The 8,666-nt window shown below is 42.6% G+C and overlaps 1 pseudogene; it reads left to right on the plus strand.

Annotated features, from left to right (window-relative positions):
- Positions 1–7,950, plus strand: part of LOC102861453 — a 116,157-nt pseudogene extending 108,207 nt beyond the window's left edge.
- The last annotated feature ends 716 nt before the right edge of the window (positions 7,951–8,666 follow it).

Genomic DNA, 8,666 nt, shown 5'->3' on the forward strand with positions numbered 1-8,666 from the left:
ATGCATAATAAGTGATAGCAAAGACCATGGCCTGTATCAGACACACCTTAGTCTCCAGAGAGACACCATTGCTCTTCAGTACTTTGGAGAGATCCCTAACAGCAGACTTTCCCATGGCAATACATCTTTTCATTTCCTGGCTACTGGTTCCAAGAGTGTTGACTGTGGAGCCAAGCAGACTAAAGCTGTGAACAATCTCAATCTCTTCACCATCCAACCTGATGCTGCCAATTGGTCCAGTAGTGAGAATCCTTTTCTTCTTGACATTGAGCCTCAATCCATATTGGGGGTTTCAGTCCTTGACCCTCCGCAGCAAGCACTTCAGGTCCTCCTCAGTTTCAGCGAGCAGGGTTGTGTCATCTGCATAACATAGATTGTTGAGAGATCTTTCACCAATGTGTCCTGTCTCCATACCTTTTCAACCTGTATGCAGAACAGATTATCTGGGAGGCTGAGCTCTATGAGGAAAAATGTGGGGTCAAGTTGGTGGAAGATTGGTGGAACCAATATTAGGAAAGCTATTTTAATCTAATCCACTATAGCAGAGTCACTTTGAACGTTTCAGATCTCAGTTGAGCACTTAACCACTGTGCCACCAGGTATCCAAACGAGACTGGCCTCTACTAACATCACAAGGGGGGTGAAGTCCTGTCAACAGCAATATAAGTGAGGTCAGATGTGACCCCATATGCCACACTTCTATCAATTTCAACATTAAATTTCATTCCCATGCCTCTCATTACCCTTCTCCTGTAATTGCTGTTATATCCCATCAAGTTAGAATGGACTCATAGTTGACTCTCCAGCAGATTTCCAGAGGCAGTAAATTGCACAAGAGGAGACTGTCCATCTCAGAGGTTAAGTAATATCCTCAAAGTGACACAGCTAATAAAGGGAAGTATCAGGATTTGAATTCAGACCCAAAGAATCCCAACACTGTCTGCTCTACCACTTAGCTTTCCACAGTGGAGAAAAGCTTGAAACTCTTCCTGCTTGGATTAAAGCCAAGAACACCCTTTAGAGCTCAGCTCTATACAGGGTCACCAGGAGTCAAAACTGACATCATGGAAATAAGTTCACTTTGGGGACTTTTGCTGACCAAGGGGTTGACAGTGGACCTGACCCAAAACCTTTGCTTCTGTTCCTGATTGTTCTGTGCCAGGAAGGCACCTCTCTCCTTTCAAATGTCTTTGAACATCCTTGAACACAGAGATTAAAGTATTTACTTCATGGTGGATACATGACAAGTATAGAAAGAAAAGCATGTTATGTTAAAGTAGAGAAAAGTAAATATCATCTTAATTCCCAGATAAAGTACAAGAGAACTTATAAAATATGAAATTTATGAGAGCCTCCCTTAAGATTTTAAACAGTAAATTAAGCTTCATCTTTTCCTAAAGTAGCTTACACTCAATGGAACTTCTTTTCCCAAAATACTTTATTAGATAAATAGAAAGTGCTATAAATGTAGCTCTCCTCACATTTCATCTTTCACACACATGCACACATACAATGCATGCTGCTTTCTCTAGAAAACAAATACTCTGCCTTCAAGTCGATTCCAACCCCTAGCCATTTGTCATTGGGTTTTTGAGTATGTAAGTCTTAACTGGAGGAGATTGCCCATCTTCCTCCCTCAGAGCTGTTAATGGATTTGAACTTCCAGAGACAAGTGGCCTTTCAGTGAGCAGCGAATCACACTAGGCTATACCACCAAAACTCCTAAGAAAAGTCTATTTTACCCCAAAGATCCATCTCTCCTTCCTGCACCAGGGGAGGTATGGCTGCATACCCAAAGGCAAGTGTTCTGAGATAAGCAGTCTCCTCCCATGAGATTTTTTTACTTTATTTTATTAATTTTACTTTATTTTATTAATTTGAATGAACATTTACAGAGATTTTGGATTTCCATTCATTCATTGTTGCACTTTTCTCCTTGCCCACCCCTCCCCTCCAGTTCGCTCTTCTCTTTGAAAAGAAAAACGAAAAATTCCTTCATTGATTGATATACAATCCCCCATCCCCGCCCCCCACCGCCCCAGTACATTCCACTATGCAAACTTCATTCTGGACTCTTGTGATAGCGATAATACCCTATCATATATCGCTTTTTAACTGTTCTCTCCCTCATCTGTTTCAATGTAGTATACATAATTTATCTAGTTTTTCTCAGTCTTACCCCAACTCTGATGTCAGTTCCATCCTACAACAGTGGCACTATGCAATATTTGTCTTTTTGTGACTGAGATATTTCACTCAGCATAATGTCCTCCAGGGTCACCCATTTTGAATAATATTGCATGAGTTCCTTCTTTTTCAATGTAGCATAGTATTCCATTGTGTGAATATACCACAGCTTCTCTATCCATTCATTTGTTGACGGGCACTTGGGTTGTTTCCAACTCCTTGCTATTGTGAACAAAGCTGCGATAAACATGGATGTGCATATATCGGCTTGGATGTCAGTTATGGTCTTTTTGGGATATATTCCCAGTAGTGGAATTTCTGGGTCAGATATCTCTATTTGCAATTTTTTGAGAAAGTGCCACACCACTTTCCACAGTGTTTGCACCATTTTACACTCCCAAGAACAGTGAATAAGGGTTCCAGTTTCTCCACAACCTCACCAGCATTTGTTGCTTGCTGTTCTGTTAAATTTTGCTATTCTTACTGGGGTGAGGTGATATCTCATAGTTGTTTTGGAGATTTTTTTTTTTAAGAAGAAGACGACGACAAAGTTTCTTGGTAAAATCCCCGAGACGGTTGTCAGTCCTTCAAGCCTGTAACAAAATTCATCCTGGTGGCTCAACTTCCATCCAAATGATAGACGTGTATGGGAAACAATGACACCATGCGAGTACTCACTTTTTAGAATAACAAATCATGGAAGACCAAAAGAGCAACATCTGCCAAAGAATAAAGTACATAAAACAGGAATTGGTAAGAAAGGATGATGATGGAAATAAGAATCATGGGAAGAAAGTGGAAAGAAAGCTCACAAAGCAAATTGGCTTTTCATTCAACTATTTGTATATATTTTGTTTGTAACATTAATTACAATATCCACCATATAATTGTATTTTTTATACTTTCTCCTCCCATGAGATTTATAGTCTCTGGAAAATCAGCTATGGTCTTTGGATTTGATGGTAATGAGTTTGAGTTTGGGGTTTTAGTTCTGTTGTGTTTTTGGTTTTGTTTCTCAGTTTCTCTGCATAGGATTGTGTGGTGTTTTTGTTTTTATCTTTTTTGGTATTTCTCCGTAGAACTAGCTTTGTTTTTATTAAAAGAATGCCAAATGAAAGATGTAGATATCTGTTTAGGATGCTACGGTGGTGTAGTAGGTAAGGAGCTGTGCTGTCAACCCAAAAGTAGACAGTTCAAATCCACCAGGAGGTCCTTGGGGAAAAAGATGAATAATTGCCTCTAGCATAATTTTCTTTCTCTGAATACCTTCTGGAGGGTCAGCTATGTGTTGCTTCTAATTCAACAGCACACACAACAACAGGAGGTGCCTATTTGTCAGTGACTGGCATCATCTGGGAGAATCAGACCAAGTTCCCCTCTTCTGCTATGTGATTCAAATTCCCTCCTTCTCTCTTAGGGATGCAGTGGCTTTGATCCCATACTTTACTTTTGTCAGAAGACACTCCCCAAGATCTGTCCACTCAACCTTTTGTTTAAATTTTTTTTCAACAATAAAACTTTTTCCAACAGGTTAAAAAGAAAATCTACAGACTGGGAACAAACATTTGGTAATACCATCTCAGATAAGAATCTTATAACAAAAGTTTACAGAATACTCCTGGGCCTCCACAAGAAAAAGACTGATAACCCAATTATAAAATGGGCAAAAGACATGAAAAGAATTTCCACAGAGGAAGATACTTGAATGGCAAGCAGACATGTGAAGAAATGCTCCAAATCACTGGCAATAAGAGAGATGAAAATAAAAAATATAAAGAGGTACCATCTCATTCAGTGACACTGGTAAAGTTTAACAGGGCATCAAGTAATAGATATTAGAGAGGATGTGGTGAGAAAGGAACTCTTATACATTGTTGGTGGGATTGTAAAATGGTGCAACTATTCTGGAATACCATCTGGTGCCTCCTCAAAAAGTTGAACATAGAAATTCCATATGACCCAGCTATTCTACTAGTTGGAATATACCCTGAGAATATGAGAACTGATGCACAAGTGGAGACTTGTATACCGTTGTTCACAGCAGTATTATTCACCATCATAAGAACATGGAAATAGCCCAACTGTCCAACCACAAACCAATGGATTTGAGAAATTATGGTACATTCACACAATGGAATGCTATGCAGCATGCAGGATCAATAACTTTGTAAATTATTACCTAACTTGGGAGGGACCGGAGAGCATTATGCTGAGTGAACTAATTGAGTCCCACAAGGATACATATTGTATAGAACCATTACTGTAGAATGAGTAGAAGGATCCAAGAGGGGTGGGAGAAGCTGGAAGCAGAGGGATGTGGATGTACAGGGGGAAGGGGAGTTAATCATTGGGTTGTACAATTTGATGGGTGGGGGTGAGGAAAATTGAAATAATTTGTTCAAATTTGTATTTGAGTTTTATAAATAAACTAGTAGAAAAAAATACATAAATTTAGGTGGGTTGTAAAAAAGAAAAAAAAAAACAACAAGCAAACAAAAGACCTCAGTACCTAAAACAAAGCAAAACCAAGCTGCTCTGGTTGTGTCAAATTTGGAGACCAGGAATATTGGTCAATTCTGAGGCACCATCTGCGTGACCACGTGTTAAGGCCTCCTTCTCCTCCTCACTCCACAGGCGAAGGAGGGATTCTCTTGCTTTAAATAGACCAAGGTGTCTGAGCATGTGATGCTCAGCACTGGACAGATGAGGCTGACAGCACTTTCTTAGCCTCGTATGGTCATCCAGGTCAGAGGCTCCATGAAGCATCAGGGACTAGGAAGGAAGGCTTTTAGTAATAAGAAAGCAAGGTGCCAAGGTTCCTGGTCCACAGGGCATTGAAACTCATTAGGTTGAGAACCAAGTGGTGTGCACTTGCCCTGGTTGCTAGATGAACTAACCAGGAGGAACTTCTCCCATTGCCTGGGAGGATATCTGGGGAAAGTAGGAGGACTCAGGCCTTTAGGTCAACATGAGGCTCAAGATGGCAAGGGATATTTTAGGGCTTGGAGTACATTCTAAAGCTCTGAATGAATACTAACTTAGATGCTAAACTTCTGAATGACAAAACTAGAGGCATCTTGAAATGCAGTGTTGTGGGTGACGGGATAATATCCATATGCATACAAGGAAGTCCTGTTAATACCACTAGTATTCAAACATATGCTCCAACAACCAGAGCCAAAGAGAATATAGATGAATTCTACCAACTCTTGCAGTCAGAAATCAATCAGACATGTAACGAAGGTGCTTTAATAATAATGGCTGACTGGAAAGCAGAAGTTGGAAACAAGGAGTGATAGCTGGGAAGCATAGACTTGCTAACACAAATGAGGCTGGAGACAAAATAACAGAATTCTGTACTATCAATGATTTATTCATGATAAATACCTTTTATCAGAAACACAAATGCAACTATACACATGGACTTCACCTGATGACCTACACAGATTGCTTACATCTGTGGAAAAAATTGTTGGAGAAGCTCAATATCAGCTGTGAAAACTAGGCCAGGTGCTGTCAGTGGAATAGACCATCCACTACTCATATGTGCATTCAAACTGAAGCTAAAGAAAATCAAATCAAATCCACAAGAAACAAAGTCTGACCTTGAGTCTACTCACCTTATTTAAAAAACATCTCAGGAACAGGTGTGAAACCTTGAATACTAAAGAGTGAAGACCAGATGAGTTGTGGGGGAATATCAAGAATATCATTTAGGAAGAATGCAAAAAGGTCATTGCAAAGACAGAAGAGGAAGAAAAGACCAAGATGGATGTCAGAAGAGACTTTAAATATTGCACTAGAGTGTTGAGGAGAAGAAAGCAGGAAGTTAAGATTTCAAAGAACAGCTTAGGAAGATAAAGCAAAGTGTTATAATGAAAGGTACAAAGAGTTGGAGTTGGAACATCTAACAGGCCTGAACTTGCTCAGCATTTCTTAAGCTGACGAAATTGAAGAGCAACTTCAAGCCTTGAGTTGCAATACTTAAGGATGCTGTGGGCAGAATATTGAATGATCCAGGAAGAATTTTTAAAAATGGAAACATTATGCTAAGTGAACTAACTCACTCTCCTAAAGACAATACTGTATAAGACCATCATTGTAGAACAAGTATTAAGATCTAAGGGAGGGAGGGGCTTAATCATAGGCTCATACAATTTGATGGGTGGAGGGCAGGGTGAGTAGATGAAAGGGGGAAAGATCCAGTGTGAAAAACAATGTGTATGAACTTTGTAAGTAAACCAGTATATAAACAAATAAAATAAGATGGAAAGAGTACACAGAGCCACTATACCAAAAAGAGCTGGCTGACACTAAAGAATTTTGTGAAACAACAAATGATCAAGAGGCATTGGTGATGAAAGAGGAAGTTCAAGCGGCTTTGAAAGAACTGGCGACCTGGAAGCTCTACAGGCCAATATAGCAGCACCCAGTATTAAGACAGATCTGGCCTGGAGATCACAGCCGACCCCCGAGGAGGTGATCGTCTGACAAGCACCCGTGAGCTGTACTCAAGCCACCTCACTGGCCCGGGCCCTCTCTCGAGGCTGGGGAGGCATCTGCGGGCCAGCCCTCCCAGGAGCCCCATTCTTTCAGGTCTCCCTGCAGGGCCTCCACTGCCTCGCAGCCAGCCACTGCTCCGACTCCCCACTGGTCCCCCACCCCCACCCCCAGCCTCCCAGGCCGAGGTGCCCCACGAGGAGCTGTTTGGACCCGGCATCAAGCAGGACAGGCGAGCTTTGTGCAGGCCGTTCAGAACTTCGGAAAGCACAACGTGTCCAAGCGGGGCCACATGAATTCCATTTACCTGGCACCAGTACGGCATTGAAGCAGGACCTGGTCATCTACAACATGCTGCTGGACATCTTCCCCAAGGAGGTATTTCAGACATGCAGCATCTTCCAGCACATGTCTTTGCACTGCCCGCCACAGCAGGAGTGTGGCGTCTGTCCTGCAGCAGATGGAAGACTACGGGGTGATATCCAATAAAGAGATGGAGTTCTGCTTCTTCAGATCTTTGGCCACAGAAGTTTACCAATGCTCAAGTACAGACACATGAGGCAGTGGCAGCCCTACTTCAAGAACATCAACCCCTTCCCTGTGTCCTGGGAGCTGCCCCAGGACCCCGTGGACCTGGCCAAGTTGGGCCTGCGGCACATAGAGCCCAACTTCAGGGCCCAGGTCTCCGTCTACCAGTTGCTTCTGTCCAGAGACTCCACAGGGGCAGCAGATCCCACCCAGCTCGACATTGTAGGAATCCAGAGTTCTGAACATCAGGCTGCCCTGGCCCAACATGATCCATCCAGGCCTATCTTTGTCCAGGACCCCTTCTCCCTGTGGCTCCTCAATAAATGTGTCTACTACAACATCCTCAGAGCTGACCTGCTGCCTCCAGAGAAGAGCAAAGTAGAAGAGATTCCAGAGGAGTGGAACTTCTACTAGCCCAAGAAGCTTGACCTGGAGTACAGCTGGGCTGAGCAGCTGGGATGATTACAAGTTTGACATTGATGAAGTGGAGGAAGGGCCTGTCTTTGCCATGTGCATGGCAGGTGCCCACGATCAGGCCACATTGGGCAAATGGATCCAGGGCCTACAGGAGACCAACCCTGCCCTAGCCCAGGCCGCTTGGTCTTCCGCCTGGCAAGCTCCACCTCTGAGTTCCTGGCAGCCTCCTCAGGGCTGAAGCAGAAGCCGTCACCACCACCTCAGGGCCAGGAGGAAGAGGAAGACAGCCTGCAGCAGCAGCAGCAGGGTGGGAGCTGAGCCTGCACACAGACTGGGCGGCCTGAGGTGGGGCTGCAGTGAAAGCATGAGATGGCCCCGGAATGGACAGCAAATAAGAGTTCTCTCGTCTTCCCTCCTTAAAAAAAAAAAAAAAGGCAAAAAACAAGGCCCCAGGAATTGATGGAATACCAACTGACATATTTCAACAAACAGATGCTCCTCTGGACATGCTCACCAGGTTGTGCTGAGAAATCTAGAGGCCAACTACCTGGCCAACTGACTGGAAGAGATCTATGTTTATTCCCATTCCAAAAAAATTTACCTGTCAGGGTGTGTAAATTCCTGAACAATATCACTAGTATCATAATCAGGCAAAATCCTACTGAAGATTATTTTTTAAAAATTACTGCAACAGCACATTGACAGAGAATTACCAGAAATACAATCTGGGTTTAGAAGGTGTGACATTAGACATTATAGACAATGTCAGATGGATCTTAGCTGAAAGCAGAGAGTACCAGAGGAATGTCTATCTGTGTTTCATTGACTATGCAAAGGCAATTGACTGTGTGGATCAGCACAAATGTGGCTAACCTTGAGAAGAATGGGAATTCCAGAACACTTGATTGTGCTTATGCAAAACCTATTCTTGAACCAGGAAGCAGTAGTCAGAACAGAGCAGGGAAACACTACATGGTTCAGGATCAGGAAAAGTATGGATCAAAGATTAATCCTATCTTCATATCTTTTCAAAC

Source organism: Elephantulus edwardii, unplaced genomic scaffold (genome assembly GCF_000299155.1).
Source record: "Elephantulus edwardii isolate Elephantulus edwardi_28Jun2011 unplaced genomic scaffold, EleEdw1.0 scaffold00060, whole genome shotgun sequence".
Taxonomy (NCBI): domain Eukaryota; kingdom Metazoa; phylum Chordata; class Mammalia; order Macroscelidea; family Macroscelididae; genus Elephantulus; species Elephantulus edwardii.